General features: G+C 44.4%; 1 protein-coding gene across 2 annotated transcripts in view; it reads left to right on the top strand.

Moving 5' to 3' along the window:
* The first annotated feature begins 6,951 nt into the window (after nt 1-6,951).
* B3GALT5 (beta-1,3-galactosyltransferase 5) overlaps nt 6,952-25,156 on the top strand; it is a 97,080-nt gene continuing 78,875 nt past the window's right edge. The window contains exon 1 of one of the 2 annotated variants that reach the window (XM_068270367.1): nt 6,952-7,248. The gene's annotated coding sequence lies outside the window, so the exon portion shown is untranslated. Of the gene's footprint in view, nt 7,249-7,291; nt 7,725-25,156 lie in introns of those variants that run through there. The other variant, XM_068270368.1, reaches the window with a different exon arrangement.

The following is a 25,156-nucleotide window of genomic DNA, read 5'->3' as shown; positions in this document are numbered from 1 at the left end:
AGAACCCTGCCAGTAACAGTGTAAGAATGGCTGCAGTTTATATTTTCCTAGTGAACTTTATTTTTGGCTCCACCTACTTTTTGTAACCTTGACCCACAGTTACTCAATGAACAAGTTTGTGAGCTTTCCAGTTCCTGGCATCAAAAATGTGTGAATGGAAGCAGTTTATCCACCAAGAAAGTCTGATTAGCTGTTTGTGGCTCCACCCCTTTAGTGAATTTGGACCCCAGTCACCCAATGACCGACTGTAGCAAGTTTGAAGCCTCTGCCATTAACAGTGTAAGAATGGCATGAAGAAGTGGAGATCGGCACCATCTAATGTATTCAGCTCAAGTAGTTTATTATAAAGACATCTTGACAATAAAACGACGTTTCGGAGGTGAACCTCCTTTATCAAGTTCATGTCAGTGTCTAGTTAACATTGAATCAAACTCTCTCTTTATATACACCACCATGGAAAATGAACCAATCACGCTAGTGGGGTCGCCTCTGGCGACCAATCCCCTACTGTCACGCTCGGCGGACCTGATGGGGAACTATATGTGCGCATACAGCGTGCGCACAGTCTAGGAAGAACTCTCCAGGCGGCGGGGCGGAAGCGGCGCAGCCCGAGCCCACAGAGCGCACCGCCGACCAATAGGGAGACACTCAGCGTTGACATCACCATCAGGTCACGCCCCCAACTGAGGCGGACCTGATGGGGAACTGAGCGCTCCCTCGGCAGTCAAAGAACCGCCCATTGCTCGGTGACACCATCATGGAGAGCGTGAATCGCTCCCCATGCGCGTCAAGGTACGCCTGCGTGGGTGAAGGTACGCCTTCCGCCCCGCCGTCTGGCCAAAGAACCAATGGCATGCCTGAGCCAGCGGCACAGTAAACAAAAAGAAAAACATGACATCTAGTGTTACAAAGATGAACTACATATAACATCTAATGTTAAGGGAAATAGGCTATGTTATTCAATATTCTCTCCTTTGGCTAAGTATCTGGATTATATCCTGAGACCATTTGTCGTGGCAGGAAAGTCATACTTAAGAGATACTTCAATGTTCTTAGAGGAACTTAGGAAGTTACCAGATATCCCTGAGGGGGCGCTTTTGGTTACGCTAGATGTTGAAAGCCTCTACACCTCCATCCCACATGATGGGGGTGTAGAGGCTGTAGAGAACATGTTGTTCTGCGCATCTGATTTTTCACAGGTACAGATTACCTTTCTATGTTTGTTATTGAAAATGCTTCTGACTAACAACTATTTTTTGGTTGAGGATCAGTTCTATCTGCAGCTGAGGGGCACTGCGATGGGTTCGAACGTGGCCCCGTCCTACGCAAACATCTTCATGAATGCATATGAGGAATCTTTTGTCTATACTAATCATATTTTTACCAAATTTGCATTTTGTTGGATGCGCTATATAGATGATGTGTTTTGCGTGTGGGCGGGGCCGCGTTCGGACCTGGATGAGCTGGTTAGCCAGCTACAGTCGCAGTGTCCAGCGATCAGACTTACTATTAATTGTGATCAAGGGGAGGTTCGTTTTCTAGACACGATGGTGAACTTTCTAATGGTAGACTATATACGGATCTTTATATTAAACCCACTGATACTTATTCTACTTTACTGTATGATAGTTTCCATCCCCCCAATACTATATTATCCATCCCTGGTAGCCAGTTCGAGAGAGTTAAACGTATAATCGACGATGACTACCTTAGAGACATGAGGCTGGACGAGATGACTGATAGATTTCAACGTAGACATTATCCCAAATCATTATTAGAGAGGGCAAGACAGAGTTTAAGTGAAGATAGATCAGACAGAACAAATAGAAGACGTGAACACAACAAAAGAATTCCTTTTGTTTCCCAATATAATGTATAAAGTGACCGTATAGCTAAAATCATACGCACCAATTGGCCTTTACTTAAAGAGAATTTTCCTGATATACCAGAATTTCAGGCCCCACCCTTATTGTCCTATAAACGAGCACCTACACTCCGTGACAAATTAGTACATGCCGACTTAGGATCCCAGATAAGATCTATCCCCTCTAGCAGACCTTGTGGCACATACCCATGTTTGGGATGTGTGCACTGTAATAGTGTTATTAAAGGTAATAACTTTATACATCCCCATAATGGTACAAAATTCAGTGTTAAAGGTCAATTTGACTGCAATTCTAGATTTGTGATTTATCTATTAAAATGCCCGTGCGGCCTTCTATATATAGGTCAGACCACCCAGAGAATTAAGGATAGACTAACTGCACATAAAAGTACTATCAGAACAAAAAAAGTAGAGTTACCAGTACCATCACACTTTGTCAGTGCTGGACATACCACTAGCCAGCTGAGATTTCAAGTTATTGAACAGGTCAAATGTGGAAGAAGGGGTGGTAATAGAGTTAAAAAATTGCTTTATCGTGAGGCATATTGGATACGTAGACTAGATACAATTGAACCCAGGGGTATGAATAGAGAATATGATATGGTCCCTCTTTTGTGATATTGAAGATTGTTGCCCCCACCTTTTTTCTGGTGTTTTTCTCTGATTTTTTCTGATATTTACTTATAATATCTAGTTTCCTCCTTATGAAGGGTCTTAATAAGAATATAGTATGTTGCTTATTTTTCGCTATTTCTTATGCATTACAAAATATGTGAAATATGATAGGTTTCCTTGATGTAGACACATATTTGTAGCCTATTTCCCTTAACATTAGATGTTATATGTAGTTCATCTTTGTAACACTAGATGTCATGTTTTTCTTTTTGTTTACTGTGCCGCTGGCTCACGCATGCCATTGGTTCTTTGGCCAGACGGCGGGGCGGAAGGCGTACCTTCACCCACGCAGGCGTACCTTGACGCGCATGGGGAGCGATTCACGCTCTCCGTGATGGTGTCACCGAGCAATGGGCAGTTCTTTGACTGCCGAGGGAGCGCTCAGTTCCCCATCAGGTCCGCCTCAGTTGGGGGCGTGACCTGATGGTGATGTCAACGCTAAGTGTCTCCCTATTGGTCGGCGGTGCGCTCTGTGGGCTCGGGCTGCGCCGCTTCCACCCCGCCGCCTGGAGAGTTCTTCCTAGACTGTGCGCACGCTGTATGCGCACATATAGTTCCCCATCAGGTCCGCCGAGCGTGACAGTAGGGGATTGGTCGCCAGAGGCGACCCCACTAGCGTGATTGGTTGATTTTCCATGGTGGTGTATATAAAGAGAGAGTTTGATTCAATGTTAACTAGACACTGACAGGAGCTTGATAAAGGAGGTTCATCTCCAAAACGTCGTTTTATTGTCAAGATGTCTTTATAATAAACTACTTGAGCTGAATACATTAGATGGTGCCGATCTCCACTTCTTCATGACAAGTTGATCCTGAGTGCTGCAGGACCTTAGATCTGGCACATCGATTGATACCATTGGGGAGTGCTGTCTACTACAAAGTTCCAGTGTAAGAATGGCAGCAGTTTTAAATTCCCCTTGAAAATTAATAGGTGACTTTTGATTGGCTGTTGTAGGCTCCACCCACTTTCCTGAATATTAATCTCATTCACCCAGTGACCAAGTTTGCTAAGTTTGAAAACCTTGCGCGTAACAGTGTAAGAATGGCTGCAGTTTACATTTTTCCATTTAAAATGAATGTCTGAAAGTTCATTGGCTGTTTTATGCTCCGCCCACTTTTCCTGGATTTGTAACCTCGGTCACCAAGTGACCAACTGTGCCAACAGTATGTGAATTGTGATACCAAGTACGTTATTTATGTTATTTCCTGCACTATGTGCCACCTACAATATGTGGGGTGCACCACCCGCAACTTGAGAGCCCGCATTGCCGAACATTATTGCGGTACAAATTGGAACACCTTCAAAAAGTTAGTGGTTTCAAAACATTTTCAAAACGTACATAAAGGTGATCTTTCCTCTTTTGTTTTTCAGGGGGTTGAACGGGTGGTGAGTCCCAAGAGAGGTGGTGATATCTATAAGTTGCTTTTAAGGCGAGAGGCATATTGGATCTATAAGATGGACACTCGCATCCCAAAGGGTCTTAACACACGTTGGGATCTGAGTTTAGTCTATGATCACTAATCTTTTCCCTCCTTTTCACCCTCTCTTGGGACTCAGGTGCTCTCTCCCCTCCTTTATTTAGAAACCTTTTTTGTGGGCAATTTGAGGCACATTGTCTTTTCCAGAGATTATTTTTTTATACAGATAACCTTTTAATCCGCTTTATAATCTTAGATATTTTGAATATTTTCTTATGTATCTATGTACAATGTATATTTGTATATGTCTCCTTTAAGGTGAAGGCTAGTTGAGGTATAGGGTGGAGCTTGTTCTTCTCCCACCTACATAAAGCCTTCCCCTTGCAGGTTCACTTTTAACTATGACTAAGGGCAGATTGTAATCCCGACACGCGTCAGTTGAACCTTGTGGTTTTATTGCCATGTCATGTGGAATCTTTTGAATAAAAAACAACAGCATTTTTCTACCAGCACTTGGTCTGCGGATCCTTCTATGCATATGTGGGGACTCTGGCTCAATTACTGTGAGAATGGCAGCCTTTACCGTTTTTTCCATTCACTTGAATGGGTGGAATCTGATTGGCTGTTTGTAGCTCCGCCCAGGTGTGCAGGGGGGACACGAGACCCCCAGAATACATCATCCCAGGTAGAAAGGGATCTGTATACCAAATTTCGCTCAAATCGGTCAAGGCGTTTTCGAGTGATCGCGGCACATACATACACACACACATACATACGATTTTATATATATAGATTTAGTACAAGCTGAAGACTTGGCGTTGCCTGGGTATGTATTTGATTGTCATAGGGTTTAACTTCTTTTTCTAACCGTGAGTTTGTGAGCTTTGCAGTCCTTGGTATCAATAATATGAGAATGGAAGCAGTTTAAATGTTCCCATTAAAATCAAGCAAACAAATTGATTGGCTGCTTGTGGCTTCACCCCTTTGTCTGAATTTGAATTGCAGTCACCCAATGAACAATTGTAGCAGGTGTGAGGCCTCTGCCATGAACAGTGTAATAATGTAGCCATGTAAGCAATGTAAGCAGTGTAAGAATGGCATCAATTTAAATATTCCCCTTGAAAATCAATAGGTGAATTTTGATTGGCTTTTGTAGGCTCCACCCATTTTACAGAAAATTAATCCCAGACACCCAGTGAGCAACTATGCGAAGTTTGAGGACTCTACGATTAACAGTTTAAGAATGACTGCAGTTGCTATTTGCTCTGCCAACTTTTCGTAATCTTGACACACAGTCACTCAATGACCAAGTTTGTGAGCTGTGGGGTCCTTGGCATCAATAACCTGAGAATGGAAGCAGTTTGTCACTCAAATGATTGGCTGTTTGTGGCTCCACCCTTTTTTGAAGTTGAACCCCCAGTCACCCAATGACCGACTATACTCAAGGTTCCTTGAGTTTTTAACCTCAGTCACCAAGTGACCAGCAGTGCCAAGTTTGAGGACTTTGGCTTTATTACTGTAAGAATTGCGACCTTTTCCATTTTTCCCATTGATGTAAATGGGTGAAATCTGATTGGCTGTTTGTGGTTCCACTCAGGTGTGCAGGGGGGACGCGAGGTAGTATCCCAGAAAGTAAAGGATCCGTATACCAAGTTTCATTGAAATTGGTCAAGGCATTTTCGAGTGATTGAGGCACACACACACATATTATATATTTATATATATGTATATATATATATATATATATATATATAGAGAGAGAGAGAGAGAGAGAGAGAGAGAGAGAGAGAGAGAGAGAGAGAGAGAGAGAGAGAGAGAGAGAGAGAGAGAGAGAGAGAGAGAGAGACGACCTCTTCTGCAGTGCTGTACACATTGTACAGGCTTGACTCTAAGGGCTCATTTACGCTTGTTAGTGAGATAAAATGCATCAACGCGGTATAAAACTCTGACATAATACTCAATAAAAGCATGTTTTCCTACTTTTTATATGCCATACGGTTATCATATTTGCATACAGTAAGTATTATTATTCATTTAGAAATTACAAGTTTCCAAAGTACACTTATTTGCTCTGAGAGCTGACTTTGCATTTTATTCATAACTGTTTTTTTTTTCATCTTGAAATACAGTATAAGCAGAAAAGCTTTCTGACTGTCTGCCTGTGTTCAGGAGAGTCTGCAGTGTCATAAAAGTGTTTGTTTACATTCATCACTTGATACAATTAAACACAAGATAACATTACCTCCAGTTTGGATGCGTCCTGCTTTCCCGGCATTGAACTTTTCTGTCCTGTGTTTAACCCTTTGAATGCTGTTCTAGTAAAAAAATGCAGGTAGTATATAATGTGCTGTAAATAATGTTTTAGAGCAACGAAGAATTGCTGGGTTTCATTACGCTTTAAAATGCATGGGTTTGTGAGTTTTTGTGCATTTCCATGAGTTTTAACTCCCGTCGAGTTGAAATGCACTGCACTGCAATTCACTGTTGTAGTGTGAATGATAATATGAAAGTCTATGGACTTTCCTGTTCCCATGCAAAATGCACACTATGTGCAGTGATTGAAAAACTCACTGAAACTCACATAGTGTGAATGAGCCCCAACTGTCCCTCAGAGGACTATAGTCATATGTCCATTGTAGTCTAGGGCCAATTTTAAGGAGACGCCAGTTAATTTATCTGTATGTTTTTTGGTGTGTGGGAGGAAACTGGAGTGCCCAGAGGAAACCCACACTGACACAGGGAGAGCATACAAACTCTGTGCAGATAGAGCATCCTGGCTGGGATATGATCCAGGGACCCAGCGCTGCTAGGTGAAAGTGCTATCTACTACGCCACTGTGCTGCTCACATGGTAAAATTTAAATACAGGCTGCTTCGTCATAAACAAAAATATTTATTACAGCTCAGTTGCAGCAGCTTAGCCTCAGATTTCCTGTAACTTACTTACAAATGGTTCAGTATTACAGAACGTGTTTCAGAGGTGTCTGGGTAACCACAATTATACGACAGGAACTTCATCTATTGTGTTCATGACACAAGCAGCCTCTCACTCCCTCCCTTACAAGAACCTTTCTACTGCCTGTACTTTACACACACTCCCTTAACTGGCTTCCCCAGATAGCAGAGCAGCTGCACAAGGACCATCCCCAGCCTCTGGAGGGACAGAGCGTCTGCACAATTCAACTGCTTGTTTCCAATCCTAATTTTCTTCTGATGGCAGACACAGGAGGATGAGCTGGACTGCAAATAAACCTGCTGGAGGGCTGGGAGGTAGGTGATGCTGTATCATTCACTTCTGTGCTGGTTTTTGCTGTATTCAACAGGAGCTCACAATAGCACACATTTGCCATCTGTATAGTGCTATTCAAGAGACTGAACATCTAAAACTGTTTCAAGCATGTGCCAGACACACATTAAGCTTGTGTTACGAGCTAACCTATCCCACTGGGTGACAATTAAGTTGTATCTGGTGCCTGTTTCAAAGGAGCTTACAATCCTACGACTATGCCCCAGTCCTACAGGTGCGTGTTCTTGTACCAATGTTGAAGGAAAGCCAAGCAGCTTCCAGGTGAGTTTGTGAGGTGAGGCTTCTTAGAAAGTGGAGTACACAGAAGACACTGGCAGACAAGCAGAATGGGCGCAAACTCCTTCCAGATGGGATCGCCGCTAACAACTGCGCAACTACATCCATAGAAGTCACAGAGCTTCTAAAGTTCAGAGAACTCAAAGGATAGACTTGGAGACTGGTTAGTGTTATTTCTGTTTAAAGAATTAGACTTAGAGCTTGCTAGGACTATTTTGCAATATTGCTTTATTTTTTTTTACATTTAGAGGTATTGGATATTTGCTCCTTTCATGCCATAGCAAATATTCTGCTTTTTGCAAAAATTGCCTTATCCAGATATACCTGAGGTGAAGGTCGTATTGGAGGCTGACATATTTATTTCCCTCTAAACAATGCACATTGCCTGGCTGTTCTGCTGGTCCTCTGCCTCTAATACTTTTAGGTACAGACTAACCAGCAAGCTCATGGTGACCCAGAACTCATTGGAGTGTGTAAGGGACTACAATGGTCCTAAAAGCCCCCTTACTAAGATGTTAAGAAAAACAAAAGTTTGCTTTCCTAAAACAGAAAGAATTTGCGATAATTCAGGTTGGAGTGAGCTTGAGATGTCTCCCAGTGCATCACTGCTGAATATATGCAAATTAACCATTGTACCCTTACAAGCTAAACACACCTCCAGAACCGCTGGAAAGCAGTGTTGCTCTGGAAGACATCTCAAGCTCACTCCAACCTGAATTATCACAAATTCTTTCTGTTTTAGGAAAGCAAACTTTTGTTTTTCTAATACTTTTAGCCCTAGACCCTGAACAAGCATGCAGATCAGATGTTTCTAACAAAAATCTGACAAGATTAGTGAATGCTTGTCTAATGTGTGTGACTTAGACACTACTGACAAGAAAGATCAGCAGGACTGTAAGGCAACTTGTATTGTTTGAAAGGAAATAAATATGGCAGCCTTCATATGTCACTCACCTCAAATTCCTTTTAAGCTCCAATTTTGCTTTTGAACAGGCATTTACAGTGGCATCTGTCAATCAGGGACCTTTCCTTAAAGGAAATCTGAAGTGAAAATAAACTTATGATATAATGATTTGTATGTATAGTACTGCAAAGAAATAAAACAATATCAGCACAGATATGAGTCTCATATTGTTTCCAGTAAAGGAAAGATTTAAGAAACTTCAGGTGTTATCTAAGCAAAAGAGCTTCTCTGAGCTCTGCGACTTTATAAAGTAGTGGACAGCACTGTCTTTTGCAGCATTTATCTCAACTGTCTCTCATTGGACTCAATTCACTAAGCTTTATCAAACACTTTATCAAACCTTTGATAATTTACCTCATGGGTAAAATCTAATTTTGAATTCACTAAGGTGGTATATATTTATTGAATGTTTTATTGATAAAACGTTCAATAAATCTATAACACCTTAGTGCATTCAAAATTAGATTTTACCCATGAGGTAAATTATCAAACGTTTGATAAAGTGTTTGATAAAGCTTAGTGAATTGAGGCCATTGTCTCTTCTTTGTTTATGTTTTTTTCTACAGAGAAAAGATCAAGGGTCATTAGCCTGCTCTGTGAAATCATTTAAAATGCTGCGTATATTGTGGAAACTGCAATTATTAGAGAATGATGCAATGTTATAAAAAAAGCTATATACCTGAAAATAAAAATATGACACTATTTTCTTTGCTACTAATGTTCTATTGATTATCCGTATTACACAATCAATTCATTATATCATCAGTTTTTTTTTCCGCTTCAGTGTCACTTTAAAAAATGGGAGAATGGCAACTGGGGTTGGACTGGTTAAAGAGCCATATCAAGAGTAAATAGGGGTTAAATGAGGCGCATTACAATTTCATTTTAAATATGCCTGGAAAGGGAGATATGAACCTGTTGTTTGGATTAGTGTTATCACGGCTTATGATGAAGGACTAGGGTCCTCCTGCTGTGGTATAACTTTTACAATTTTCTTGGTTTTCTCATATCCTTACTTTTTTGAATTCCCTGTGGCAATATGTTCTGCAACCAGTCAACTTACTTGTCAAGAATGAATTGCTATTATTATTGTTATCACTGATACACTGGAAACTGTCTTTCTATTGTTTCTCTATCAAAGAATACATTGTAACATTATTTGCTCTCAATAAAAAGTATTGTTCAAAAAATAAATAAATCAGCCAGTGTTTCGTATTTGGATGGTAAAGGTTTGAAGTTAGGGTTATTAGCAAGGGTGTAACTAGAAATCATGGGCCCCCCTGTGAAACTTTGGATTCCGCCAGGGACAGTCTACAAATCTTTGTCTACAAAACTTTGTATGATTCCTTATCACTGGCTGAGCAGATGCAGTCATTAAAACAATTGTGCAGAGAGCAGAACGTTTTTTCTCTCCTTGCCCTTAGTTGTCAGTCTCTCAGGATGGGGCCCCATGTGGCTTCTGGGCCCCCCTGTGACTGCATCCCTTGCAGGGTCTATTGCTACGCCCCTGGCCCCAAATGTTCACATTCTTTTCCTTTGCTTAACCCTGGTGGCCCTCACAGCCTGGGGGCCCATCTTGTGGGGGTAATGAAATAAATGCAGATATTGTAATCTTCACACCCATAGCAAGTGTAGCCACAAAAACACCTGATCTGAGGTATGGATTCCTTTATTGGAGGGAGTAATGTAGGAATTGGGGCCCCCTTACTGCTCTGGGCCCCCCTGCGGTCGCAGGGGTGGCTCTCCTGCAGTTATGCCCCTGGTTATTAGGGAGAGGCAGGTCTATTGGGTGACTGTGGTGCTTTGGTAAAATGGGCGCTGGATAGGCCGCAATGTCAATTGTGGCTATAGCAGCAGTTGGGATAATTTGGGTTCCTGCAGTGCCGGTGGAGAGTGTCTTTAGTGACGAAGGTGGCGCAGGTATAGGCGGAGACTGCGGTGGGGTACGGAACCATTGGGGTTAGTCATCGATAAAGGGAGGATTCATGTAAAAATAGGTCTTGGTTTCGCAATAGTAAAATATGGGTAAAAATTACAAATAGTCTACTATCACAGTACCTATTACCCAGTAGTAGAATATCTATAATTTTACATATATTCTACTAGCAGCTTTCCCCCGGCGCCTAAATTACAGCTGCGCCCTTTTTCATGTATGCTATTAGGGATAGTAGTTAGAAAGAGTAGTGTTCTCCCCTAGAATTTTTTTCCAGCCAGGTGGCATGAAAAAGTAGCCGGGTGGGGTGAGAGGGGAATGCAGGGCTGGTGCAACTCTGCCTACAGTATAGGAGAAGGATGAGGAGGTGAGCTGATGACAGCCGGGTGCTCACCAAAATTAGCTGTTGCGCATATTTTAGAGCAGAGAGGTAGTTCTGACTGAGTTCATTTCCGCTTTAAAGTCTGAATCAACAGCCCTGCAGGCAATGAGGAGTTGTCTGAAAGGCATTGTTGAGCGATTTTTTTTTTTTTTTAATATTCCACTGCTGTTTCCTTCTTCACTACAGGGCTAGCAGAATGTACAAATGTTAGCTCTAGTGGTTCTTCTTTTAGGGTGTGTGTACAGGTTATTAGCTTTTCATTGCCTGAAGTCTTCTTGCTGATGCTGGCAGCACACAAACACCTTGTGATGCTCTGCAGTACATGTGTGCAGGTGGTGGTGGTAGCACTCGGCGGGTAATTTTCCTTCACCTCTCTGTAATCAAACTGTAAATTGTACTGCAGTGTGTTGTTTCAGCTTCACCACAGAACATTTGTAGGTGGAGTCTTATCGCATCACATGTGCTGCCTGGAACACTAAGATATAATCTTGCCTTCCTAAAACAGAAGTTATTTGTAATTATTCACCTCGATTTGTGGAAGACGGATCACCCATGATGCATCACTTCTAAATATGCCAATCATCTCTTTATTTCCCTAAAAGCCAGACACACATCCTGATCTGCTGGTGCACAGTGAATTTTAGAGAGCTTTACTAATCCAACATGCATTCAGTGGTTTCAGAACAGTTGCTCCTCATCTGTACGAAGCATGGCTTATAGAAACAGAAGGCAAGATTATATTTAGCAGATCTTTTAAAGTGAACCCGAGGTGAAAATAAACCGATGAGATAAACAATTGTTTCTATACTCCTACTCCTAAAAATGGCTTTTTTTAGGCATCTCACGGTTTTATTTTATGTTTAAAAACTGGAAATGCAGATTAAGGGCCGGTGCACACCAAAAACCTCTAGCAGATCAGCAAAACGGTAGAGATTTTTGAAACAGATTTCAGAGCGATTCTAGGCATGTTCTCTAAACATGCCTAGCGTTTTTTGGAGCGTTTTTGTGTAGCAGATTGCAAATATTGTTACAGTGAAGCTGTTACTTAACAGCTTCTGTAACAAAAACGCTTGGAAAAAGTCTCTGATCTAGCGTTTTTCAGAGCAGTTTTCCACTTTCCTATACTTTAACACTAAGGCAGAAATGCCTCAGAAATAAAAAAAAAATGCTACAGCCCCTGAGTTTGTGTTTGTGGAAAAAACGACCTGCTCTGGTGTGCACCATCCCATTCACTTTCATTAGCCAAGCGGTTTTCCCCCTGCAAGGCTTTTAAAAAACGCTCCAGAACCGCTCCGGTGTGCACCAGCCCTTAGTGTTTTATTGCCTCTGCTCGTTGAAACAGTCTTTCAAGTGTCCCAGAGATAAAATTTATGAACTACCCTGTTTTCCTGTAATTAAGACATCCTCTGAAAGTAAGCCCAAGCAGGAATTTCAAATATGCTCGAAATATAAGCCCTACCCCGAAGTTAAGCCCTAGCCAGACGTGTATCTGGAAGGGTGCAGGCATGGCACGTGCCCTAGGCGACTTCCCTCTTCAAACAACAGGGAAGGGGGGGGCACAGTGCTGCTGACAGCATTCCTGAGTCTAAGGGAGTAACAATCATCCAGCAGCCTGGCCGTCTCAGCCTTTGCCATATATCTGCATTAGAAGCTAATGAGAGGTGAGCTCCAAACTTTTCCCTCACTCCCTACCACAGATCATGTCTCAGTCCCTCTGAGATAGCAGCAGATGCTTCTGGTCTGGAGGTTACAAGGTCTCCTATTCATTCCTGTCTCTGGCATTCACACATTCCTCAGTCTTATCTCAATGTGCTGTTTACTTACTTTTATTTAAGCAAGGCCTGGAATAAGCGAGGGAAGGATAAGGAAGGCCAACATGATAGTGCTGGACATAGTCTGGCAGGGTGAGGGTTAAGGCAGTTGAGGAAAGGCAGGCGGCAGCAGGAAGAGGAGGAGCAGGCTGAGCTGGGGAGAAGGCACAGGAAGGAAGGGAGGAGTCAGAGGCAGAAGCGTGGGGACTCAGGAGGAAAATTCGGTCGCTGCTGCCTTGCCTGTAATGGAGGACGTGGAGAACTTGCTGAAGATGGTCCGGTTGGAGGCTGCTGCCCGCGGACCAGCATGGGTGGCGGCACAGATATCCAGGATGGCGGGTGAAGCGGACGGTGAGACGGGAGGCCGCACTAGTACGCGGATCTCGCGGCCGCCGGAGCGGCTGAGCCCCAGCCCATCACCCAAAGGGACGAGGTGGAGCGGAAGTCCGACCCAGGAATCGCCTGCTCCCCCCAGGAAGAAAGGTAAAGCGGCGGGCGGGAGCGCGGCAGACCAGCAGGAGACATGCGGGGAGGAAGAACATCCCGGCCCCAGCAATGGCGGAGATAGGAGGTCGGGCCAGGGAGACGCTGGGCCTATGGAGGAGCAGCAGCTTGAAAAACATGGGGCACAGCACACGCCAGCACCCCCGGCTGGGCGGGCACAAAAAGGGGGAAAGCAGAAGAAGGGAGGCTGCAGCATCAGGGCGCAGCAGGCGAGCAGAGGTACGGGCAAGGCGAAGCAGGCGGGGAAGACCGCCATGCAGGAGACAGCCTCAAGGTCACAGAGGAAGGGGTCCAGAGGCCAGGCACGTGGACATGGGGGCGTTGTGGCCACCCGAAGCAGACATAGTTTGCCATCCCCACCACGCAGGGCAGGAAGGGGTGAGACGTCCAGAGGCCGTGAATCGGAGGCTCATAGGAGAAGGGACAACAGCGTCTCAGACAGGGGCCACAGGAGAAGTGACAGTCGGCACAGGAATGTCAGTGGACCGGCCCACCCGGGCGGTGCCGCTTCTGAAGGGTCCGGGGAGGACGATGGACCGGGCATGGAAAGTCCGAGGGTCCCAGCTGATCGTGGGGACCATCCGGGGCAGCGAGGTGAGCCGATGCATAGTTCCAATGTTTCCTTAAATGCTGGTGTGAACAGGGTTGGGGATAGTAGAAGCGAAGGGTTTAGCTCGGCAGAAGGGGGCACTTCTGCAAATTTAAGCGAAGGTTCAGGTGCGGCGTTGTCAATTATGACGTCGTTACTGTTGAGTATTCGGGATTACAGGGCCAGGCGGCTACGAAGTCCACACCTGTAGCAGCCTGGTCAGGGCCTGCAGAACAAAGGGCGATAATCACAACGTCGTCGGAGGTGACGCAAGGTAGGCAGGCTAGTGTCCAGACGACTACGGGGTCGACTCAGACGCAGGAGACGACTGGGGACAAGGACACTGAGATGATTCGCTTGTCAGATAAGGCACAAGGTGATGTTTATTTGTGTATGAGGGGGCCGATGGGAAAGCATCTGAAGCCAGAAGTGCGTGAGAAAATCTGGAAAGGGGAGTACATCGAGATTTTTTCATTGCTCCCATTGGGTAAGTTCAATCTGGACAGGGGTAGAGTTGACGAGTCCAAGAAGGAGGAAGAAGAGCGCCGGAGGTATCGTTTGATACCAAGGACGTTCCAAAATTGGTATCAGGCTTTTGCGATATATGCAAGTGTGTTGGGGGTGAAGCAACCGGAGTGCTGTCCGGCACTCTTTTGCTACTTTGATATGATTGGGGAGGCTCACAGGATGTATAGGGGAAACGCCTGGCTGAGGTATGATAAACAATTCAGGCAAGAGAAGGCATTTCATCCAGGGATTAGATGGAATCACAAGGACATTGATTTTTGGATGAGCCTGATGATTCCAGGTACAAAAGCAAATCAGCCCTTTCAGGGGACGGCCAGCAGCCCTGGAGCAGCGGGTCAGCTGGTCAATAGAAAGCCGGGTGTCTGCTGGAAGTTCAATGAAGGGGCATGCAAATTCGGGAGCGCATGTCGTTCTAAGCACGAATGCTCATCCTGCAGCAGAAGTCACATGGTCACAAAATGCTTCAGGAAAGGAAAGAGACAATACACGGATTCCTCTGGAAAAAGGGAGGAGCCCGGTGAAGGTAGCAAGGATGGAACCTTACCTAAATAGATTCCCGAATCCAGAGGTAGCTGAATTTCTGTGAAAAGGGTTCAATGAGGGTTTTATAATCCCCAGTTTTGGGGTGCCGAATCACAACCCCCATTTCGCAATCCTAAATCAGTTAATGCGCATCCGGAGGTGGTGTCTAAGAAATTGGAGAAGGAGGTAAGTTTAGGTAGAATGTCCGGTAAAGGACGAGTCGGGACTCCGGACGGTTATTTACTACCTGGATGATTTCGTATTCGTGGGCTCGGCCACGTCGGAGGAGTGTGCATATCTATTGCACACAATGAGGTGGGTATGCGACAAATAGAGTATACCATTAGCAGAGGAAAAAACGGAGGGCCCCCAGACCATCATTAAGTTTCTTGGGATTACTATAGATTCCATTGCTTTGGAATGCAGGTTGCCTGAGGATAAAGTGACCGACTTACAGGGTACCATAAAAAGAGTTCTTGGCTGTAAGAAGATCACCCTCCAAGAACTACAGTCTCTCTTAGGGAAGCTAAATTTTGCTTGCAGGATTATGCCCATGGGGCGGATCTTTTGCAGGCGATTGGCAAGGGCTACTGCGGGCGTGCAGCTTCCTCATCACAGGGTTCGTCTGGTAACAGCACATAAGCAAGATTTGCTCATGTGGCTGGCTTTTCTGGAAGAATTCAATGGGCGGTCCCTTTGGATGGATGAGAGTACAGGCAATCATGATTTGGAATTGTTCACAGACGCAGCAGGTTTGTGTGGTTTCGGGGTCTTTTTCGCAGGTAAGTGGTGCGCGGAAGCCTGGCCAGTTTGCTGGGAGCAGTTAGGTTTTACAAAAAACCTGCTGCTCCTGGAATTGTTTCCCATTTTGGTAGCTGTAGAATTGTGGGGTACATTGCTTCGGAACAAGAGGATTCGGTTTAACTGCGATAACCTAGGTGTGGTGACAGCAGTCAACAGCTTGTCAGCATCATCACCTCCGGTCGTGAAGGTTTTGAGACAGTTGGTTCTCAGTTGTTTGAGATATAACCTGTTCATTTTTGCCGTTCACTTGCCGGGGGTTGAAAATGATGTGGCTGATGCTCTTTCTCGGTTCCAATAGCAGAGATTCCGGGACGTCGCACCGGGAGCGGATCGGCAAGGGGTGGCTTGTCCCTCGGCCTTTGTGGGAGATACCCCTGGGTCCGTAGGAGAGTGAATTTCAAACTCATTGTCAAATGCCACCTGGTCAGCATACACGGCAGTGTGGGGACAATGGAGTGCATTACGACGTCAGTTGGAGGAGGTGAAACGGAACAAGATCAAGTTTATCTGCTGTTGCAATTCATGGCAATGAAAGGGGCAGAGGGGATATCAGCATCTGCGCTATCAAAAAATTTGTCAGCGCTTTCATTTGCCTTCAAGCTACAGGGTTTACCGGGCGTGACCAAGAATTTCAGGGTGCATATGGCATTAAGGGGTTTCAGGGCGCAGCAACAGGTACCGAAAGATTCCAGGCGCCCAGTTACGTTCCAGCTGCTGGAGTCGCTGGTGAACAGTTTGGGATTACTGTGTACTTCACGGTATAAGGAATTGCTGTTCGGGGTGGCGTTTTCGCTAGCATTCTTTGGGGCATTTAGGATTAGCGAGCTGGTGAGTAAAGGAAGACATTGCCCCGAAGGTCTGCGATGAGAGGAGTTAAAGCTTTTTACGGGGTCCGTGAAGATTTTCCTCCGCAGATCAAAGACGGATCGATTAGGTACAGGCAGGACAGTTCATTTATTTAAGATTAATGGGTCCGTAGTGTGCCCGGTCTACAGGGTGGATGAGTTTTTAAGGGTACGGAGCAGAAACGGTCTGTCATTTCTGTGTCACCAAGATGGATCCTCCCTCTCTAATGTACCAGTTTATTGCGGTCTTTAGGAGAGCCTTAGCCAGCTTGGGCCTCACTGAAAAGGAATATGCATCTCATTCGTTCAGAATAGGTGCAGCAACAGAAGCGGCCAGGTGGGGTCTTGCGGATGAGCACATAAAGCGTATAGGAAGGTGGGAGTAATCACGGTTCTTGCTCTACGTTCGGCTCAATTTGATTTAACTTTGTAGCATGTTTCAGTTGTTATAGTTGGTCAGTGGTTGGTTCTCCCTCTTTTTTCTTTTTTCTTTCTTTCAGTGATTGGCATTTCCCCTCGGCTGGTCTGGATTGTGGGTCACTCCTATGTGTCAAGGGGTGTCCAGCGAGCTGTTGTAAGACCGGACGGTCGGCAGCTGGGTATTCCAAGAGCAACGGCGAGGCTGAGATGGATAGGTTTCCCAGGTTTGATGTGGGAGAAGGTGCTGCCGCAAATACGGCACTTGGTGGCACGGGACAGAGCACCGGACATCCTAGTTATACACGCGGGTGGCAATGACTTGGCTACAAGGACAACGCGTATAATAACTAGGGACATTAAAAATGATTTGTTGGATCTACGCGCTTCGTTACCCGACACTGTGGTCGTGTGGTCGGAGATGGTGAGTAGGAGCAAATGGAGGTTTGCGCGATCCGTTGAAAAGGTTAATCGAGCTCGGAAGAAGCTGAACAGAGACGTGTCATGTTTCATGATACAACACGGGGGTGTGGCAGTTAGACATCTAGAGCTAGAGGAGGATACGGAGTTGTTTCTGGCAGCCGACGGGGTTCATCTTAACCCCATCGGGATAGATTTTTGTGGGCGCTAGCTTTAGAGGAGGGAATTCAAAGGGCCCTAGCGGTGCAGGTGGCGCAAGGGTGAGGTTTCCCCCTTGCTTGCTGTGGCGGGGCAAGGTGTCTGGAGTATGGTGAAGGAATGAGGACATGGAGGATTTCATTTATGTGACTTCCTCCCTTAACAAGCTCATGGAGCGACATGAAGAAACAATTGATAAGGGGCATGCCGCTGTTCCCGAGTCTGTTGGTGCGGCTGGGGGCCGGATTTAGCCGCATGCCCAGAAAGAGAATGTGTTGTTGTGTATCTGCGTTTGTTTAACTGCAAATAAGTCAATGTTCTTGTTTTACAAGTTACCGTTTTATATTAAAATGTTATTAAGGTTAAATAAATGGGCTGCATTGGCCTTAAAATTCCAAAGTCAAAATACAGTCCGAGTATTCTTTAATAAGTATAGTGTTTATGATATCATGGGTGGGTGAGAGTGAAATAAGGATTGCGTTGTCCTTAGGACGACAATTGGTCATGCACATATCATGACACTCTGCACTTTAACCATTATCCTGCTGGCATCTCTGTGGCCAGTTTTAACAACTTCTCTATTGTACAGTGTACCTCAATAGTTAAAATGCTTTATATTTCTAGCTCAGTACTATCTACTGATATTTAATAGGTTGTCAGGCTTTTATTATGTTATAATCATTGCTGCAAATGTTTCATTGCTTTCATTCATATGATAGTGGTGGCTACCATATTTATTTCCTTTTAAACAATACCAGTTGCCCGGAAGTCCTGCTGATCTTTCTGATCACTAGTGTCTTATGCTGGGCATACATGGAGCGTTTGTCCCTTATCAATCGAGCCGCTGATGGCTCGATTGATAGTATCCGACAGGTCCGATGACCCGCCGGATAAATACCCCGCTCGATCCCCACGAGCGGGGATCGATCTGGCCGCCCGCAGGGACGAGTGGGGACACGGCGGGAGTCGATCCGGCGGCTAATCGAGCCGCCGGGTCGACTCATCTATGCCCAGCATAAATCACACACCTGAAACAAGCATGCAGCTAATCTTGTCAAATGTGTCATAGACATTTGATCTGCATACTTGTTCAGGGTCTATGGCTTAGGCAGGGATCACACTTGTCTTTCAGTTTTCAGCTTGTGTTTTTCTGTGTACGTTTTCTGCACACCTAGTTTCTATGCAGAAAAACACGTGCGTTTTTTACAGCAGCTAATTTAATTGATACAAAAAACTGACAAAATGAGCAGAATTATCATGCAGAATGACAGTTTTTTTCTGTGCAAGAAAAACACATTAAGTGTGAACTAGTCCGCCCACAAAGCAGGAGATGCGCGCGCACCCTGCGCGCGATCTCCTGCAAATGCAAGCCCAATTCTGTGCAAAAAACACGTCTGAAAACAGTCAAGTATGTTCCTTGCCTTAAAGTATTAGAGGCAGAGGATCAGAAGGATAGCCTCATTTATTTCACAGTGACTGTTACATTCTGGTATTTATGTGTTCTGAATGCATGAAGGGGTTACCCTGTCCAAAAAGATTTGACAGCATGCTGTTGATTGTAGGTGTGTGTGTATGTGTCTATGTGTGTGTCTATGTGTGTGTGTGTGTGTGTGCGTGGGGGGGGGCACAATTTTAGTATTTGCCATGGGCGCTGTCTTACCTAGATACGCCACTGGCCCTAGCGGCTGTAAGAGGAAAATGTATGACAACTTGTGTAATTAATGGAGCCATTTGTCTCACTGGCGGGACCATGGCTCCGTCACTAAGCCAATCACTGCATTCTCTGCTACTCAGTGAGTGTAGTGGTTGGCCCAATAACAAAGCCATAGTCCTGCATGCGAGACCATCAGCTCCAGTAGAAACACAAGTTGCTGTACTTCTTCCCCATAAAGCTCGGGAACATTGCGACATGGAGCTGAGGGAAAGAAGTGGATGCAGGGGGGCATCGGGGGACACAGAGGACAGCATAGAATGGAGCTGGGGTAAGAGAATGCAGGGGGACATTGGAGGAAATGGGGGACAGCAGAAGACACAATAAAGGACATGGGGCGAAACTGGACACAGGAGGACATGAGGAGAGAGGGGGAAACCAGGGGGACTCTAAAGGTACAAGAGGGACACAGGGGCACACAAGAGGTAGATCAGGCAGAGAAAGAGGCAGCACAGTGGGGAAGACAGGAGGACACACAGCACAGGAACTTGTGTATTCATAAAAATATAAGACCTCCCCTGAAAATAAGTCCTAGCATATCTTTTGGAGAAAAAATTAATACAAGACACTGTTATTTTAGGGATAACACAATATTGACCTTTTTTATTTTTTATCTATCTCCTTCACTTAGTAGCTGTTCTCTGCCATGAGTTTTATGGTTGTAATTCCTTATCAGACAGGGTTACGCTATAGTCCGACTAGGTCCCAACTGGAGAGAAACTGTTACTTGTATAACAGAATATTAACTCTTTAAGGCAGAAAAAAAATAACACAACTGTAATGCCTGGCAGATCTCCTGTGCCGTAGCTCTTTGCTCGGCCCACGTTTTCACCTATAGCCAAGCCCCCGCTTGAACAGGACACTGAATATGTCTCCTGACTTCGGTTACCCCCAGGTCTTAACGTGCAAGGTATAGCGGCTGAGGCCGAGAAAGCCAGAGTTCCACCAGAGCAAACAAGACTATGCAACTGGGTGATATTAGGTAGTAGAGCAGAATTCTTTTGTGGAGGAGGTTACACAGATCACACTAGGAGCTATGAACAAGGGAGCAAGATTGCTCAGAGCAACCACAGCTCTGAGCTTCCGATAACCGCCACAAATTAACAAGACACAATGGTTGCTCAGTGCGACCGCAGCACTGAGCATCTGATGTTCACAACACTGAGTAACAAAGACAGACAACAGACAGACAGATGAATGTTTGCCAGCTCCCGATAATCATCACAATAGAAAAGACACAATGGTTGCTCAGTACGACAGCAGCACTGAGCCTCTGATGTCCAGCACACTGAGTAACAAAGACAGACAACAGACAGACAGACGGAATGCTTGCCAACTAACAAGACACAATGGTTGCTCAGTGCAACTGCAGCACTGAGCCTCTGATGTCCACCACACTGAGTAACAAGACAGACAACAGACAGACAGACAAAATGCTTGCCAATCTAATCGCTGCCCCAGCGATAGCAAACATCAACACTGACACGGACAAGACAAACAAGTAGGAGCCTAACCAATAGCAACCACTGCTATAGTTACATCCACATCCACAGTGAAGGCAGTTTCAAAACTGTCAGGATAGGAAAAGGCTTCACTGTACCCCCCGCGGGTGCAGTGAACGTCCAGGCAGGCAAGGCTGCAATACAATAATACAACTTTTACACAAGGAACCCAGCAATCAACTCTGGCTAAGCTGAACGCTATGTCGGGCAAGGTATGAGAGGGGAAGCAGGCTTTTCTATGGACATCAGCCAATGAGAGCAGACATGCAAATTCCCACGCAGCTGAATGCTAATCACGCAATCCTGTGTTAGGCTGATCGAAGGCTGCAAGCTGCCTGTGAATGGAAAGAACTCTCATTACAAATGCATGCCAAATTATGCAACAACTTGCATGTAAGAAATCCACAGCTGTATGGCTGCAGTTCAACTGCAGCAAGCCTTAGGTGGATTCATGACAACATCCTGAGCTACTCTGAACTGCAGAGTGATTGCAGATAGCAATGAGAATCATTGCGAATGCAATCAAAACTAAGCACCCAAATACAGGCAGAGAAATCAGAACTGCTCGGTTGCAGCTCCACTGCAACTGACAGGAGGCCTCCTTATACAGAGGAGGCGTAGGGAGGTGGGGGCAGGGGGTACATCTGCCCCCCTGCACAGCATCTGGAGGGGCGCCAGGGGGGACGCATAAGATAAACATAATCCTTGTTCTCCTTCCCTTCTTACTTCCCTTCTTACTTCTCCTTCTTACGTCCGGCACCTCCCTCCAACCAATAGAATGAGAGAGGCAGCCGAGCTCGCCCCCACAAGAAGCTGCAGCCCCAACTCTCCACAGCACACGCGGCAGGCAGGGGCACTCTGACAGCACAGGAGGACACAACAGTGTCAGCTAAGCCAGGACTCAGACATCAGTCACTCCAGCCTGCCCCGTGCTGCAGAGGCTGTGAGTGTGTAACTTTGGACCTGGGAGGAAATGCCTGCCTGTAGTGTAATGTAGGGCAGAAGAGGTTTACTTTATGTACATGAATAATGAAACAAGTTTGTCCCCATGATCTTTCTTATACCAATATAGTATTATTTCTGTTAAATAAATAGTATGCAATTTATAAATAAGGAACACGCGCTAGTGATAATGATTTAATCTATAAAATTCTCATGTACATAGATAAAATGCTAAAAAAACCACACCTATAACAAAACACTCATGCCTTTCATACTATTCACAATCATACCATAAATTCATCCGGTGTATCAAAAACTTCTTCCTAACAACCTGAGCTAATTAAGATCTACACCTAGACTCTAGATTGCTTGTTGGCAGTCCTTAATAGCATATGATTCCTGGAGCATAGAAAAAAGGCTTTTTTCTTTTCTTTCTTTCTTTCCAGCAACTATTCCAAAAATAGATTGTATATTAAGATCCTATTCATGAGAAGAGTTGATCAATTTTGTGCAATAAACAGGTGTCAGTTCCAACAGTGCATCACTCAGCCTCAGTGGATTCAGCCCGTTTGATATGTGCTGTCAGTTTTTCACACAGGCATCTTTTAAGACTTTATAAGTCACACTGCATAGATCAGCCTCAGTGGATTCAGCCCGTTTCATATGTGCTAACAGTCTCGTTTACAAGCGCTTTTTCAAGCGTGACTTTACAGCAAACTATGTTCAATCAGAGTACCTCTATGTCTTAGAAGCTCCTCTCCCCGATCTTCAAGCTATAGACTCAGCCGGGTACTTCAGAGCTCCCTTTTCCGTTCAGCTCTCGGCGATGCTTGGTCGCATACGTCACTTCCTGCTGACAAGTTCAGTGTGACGCCCGCTGTCTGTTCCAGCAAGCCGTAAGCTGCTCTTTCTGGTGACGTCACCTTAAAGCAATAGGATCCTTTGATGTGCAAATGGTCGCTAAGCGCTATTGCGGCCAGTTTAGTTCCTAAATGCTCCAGAAACGGTTTATTCAGTTACGAGAGAACCTCTACGCGTTTCAGCTATAATACGTTAGCCTTCTTCAGGAGGATTGATTTTACTCGACATAGTTCATCCACTTAAATAGGTTTTTGCCTGCTCCACCACCCATGTGCAGGTTTATCTCCGCCCACCTCATCATTATGCAAAGTGTGGGTTTATGCAAGTACTTAGCTCATTTTGGCACCTCACAGCTTTTCTTATGCAGATTTATCAACACCCACCTCATCATTATGCACATGTGGATTTATGCAAATCCTTATACTACCTCTATGACATCTCACAGCTTATCATGTGCATATTTATCTTCACCCTTCTCATCAATATGCAAATGTGGGTTTATGCAGATATTTTACTCATAACTTATCATACCACCATCACAGCAATCCATGCATAATTCTACTCCTTTCATCAATCATGCCTATTGTTTGAATGTATAGTCATTCATTAAAAAAAGCGAATGTTTCCATCTCGCTATTTAATCCTTTTGGCATCAATGTGTCCAGCTGAAAGATCCATCTGGATTCATTCCTAGACATTTTCCTAATAAAATCACCCCCCCTCGGACTCCTCTTTATCACTTCTAAACCAAAAAAGATTGTACCTTTCAAACTTCCATTATGTCTCTCTTTATAATGGTTAGAAAGTGGGTGTTTCTCATTTTTCTTAAGTATATTTTTAAAATGTTCCCCTATACGTGTATGCAATACTCTCTTTGTTCTTCCAACATATCTTTTATGACAGGGACATTGGATACAATATATGACCACCTTCGTATTGCATGTTATGGAGTCTTTAATTTTAAAGGACACCCCAGCCGGTGTGATGACTTCAGTGACTTTTCCAGGATTATGTGTCATTCTGCAGTTATTGCAGAATCCACATCTTTTAAAACCCTGTTGTCCTTTTAATATCATTGACATATCTCCTTTATTAATTTCATTAGCAGCTGTGGCAATAGAAAGGCCCACATTAGGGGCTCTTTTAAAAATTAGTTTTGGGTTCTCTGGTAATATTTCCCCCAGAATTTTATCCTCCTTCAATACGTTCCAGTGTTTCCGGACAATTCCAGATATCACCCTGGATTGTGATGTGTATTGAAGGACCATGGAAAAGTCACTCCCGTCCCACTCTGTTTTAGTTTTTGGGGCTAATAAGTCTTCTCTTTTCTTACATGCAATCACCCTTCTAGATTCCTCTATCTGTCTTTTGGGGTAACCTTTTTCAAGGAGGCAGTTCTCGAGATTCTCCGCTTCTTCATTATATTCAGCAATTTCTGTACAATTGCGTCGCAATCTCGTGAACTGCCCCCTGGGAACACCATTCAACCAGCGTGGTAAATGACAGCTGGTATGAAGGATGTAGCTGTTCACATCCACTGCCTTCTGGAAAGTTTTTGTCTTTAAAACTCCAGAATCGATGTATATTTCTAGGTCTAGAAAGCTTACCCTGGTATCACTTATATTCGCAGTAAACTTAATATTCCAGTCATTGTTGTTAGCACTAACAATGAACTGTTCCAATGAATGTCGGTCACCCCTCCAGACCAATAGTACATCATCTATAAAACGGCGCCATAGGACCCGGCTCGCGCCGGAGCCACCATCTCCATAAATGTGGTGGTCTTCCCAATGGGACATAAATAAATTTGCATAAGCCGGTGCGAACCGGGTCCCCATCGCCGTTCCACTGGCCTGTAGGTACCAATCTTCCCCAAATTGGAAATAATTGTGTTCCAGTATGAATTGGATCGCTTCTAATATGAATTCCGCCTGCAATGGGTCCATTGTGATGTCTTTATTCAAATACAACTTTACTGCTTCCAGCCCCCTCTGGTGGTCAATAATTGTATATAATGAAGTCCATCTGACTCATCACTAATTTCTTCATCACTGATGTCCAGATACTCTTGTAAAAGTGAATACTTACCGGTCGATTTTTCCATCTCCTCTCCAGTCTCATCTATTGTCTCGAGGGTTCCTATTTCACTTTTTGTATTATCTCCCATATTTTCCTCCACTGTTAGTATTCGTTGCTCGTCTCTAACGGGTACGGAATCCCTTATAAATTTCTTGATCTTTTTACTAATAATTTCTTTTTCTAATGATTCCAATCTGGCCTGTATACTTACCTCCAGACTACGATATTCCTTCTGGGCTTTGAATGGAACCAGAGTCCTCTGAATATCTTTAATATCACCTCCCAATCTTTTTGATTGGGCTTTCCTAGCATCTAAAACAAATTGTACCGTTTCCATTGAGAACACGTGAAACATATATTCCCATTTTTCCAAGGTTTCAACATCTGCCAAGTCCTCCGATAGAATCTTAGTTACCGCTAGACCCACCGGGGCTATTTCCCACTGCAAATATTTTTCCAGAGAGGCAACCTCCCATATGTTCTTTGTCTCCCTCATCATCAATCGTTCCAACTCCTTCATTTGATAAACCATATCAATATGTTCATTTTCCACCACTAATCCACTATCATTATTAAAAAATTC

Source organism: Hyperolius riggenbachi, chromosome 2 (assembly GCF_040937935.1).
Source record: "Hyperolius riggenbachi isolate aHypRig1 chromosome 2, aHypRig1.pri, whole genome shotgun sequence".
Classification (NCBI taxonomy): domain Eukaryota; kingdom Metazoa; phylum Chordata; class Amphibia; order Anura; family Hyperoliidae; genus Hyperolius; species Hyperolius riggenbachi.
Note: the sequence above shows the minus strand (reverse complement) of the source record. Positions and strands in the feature narration are given on the sequence as shown.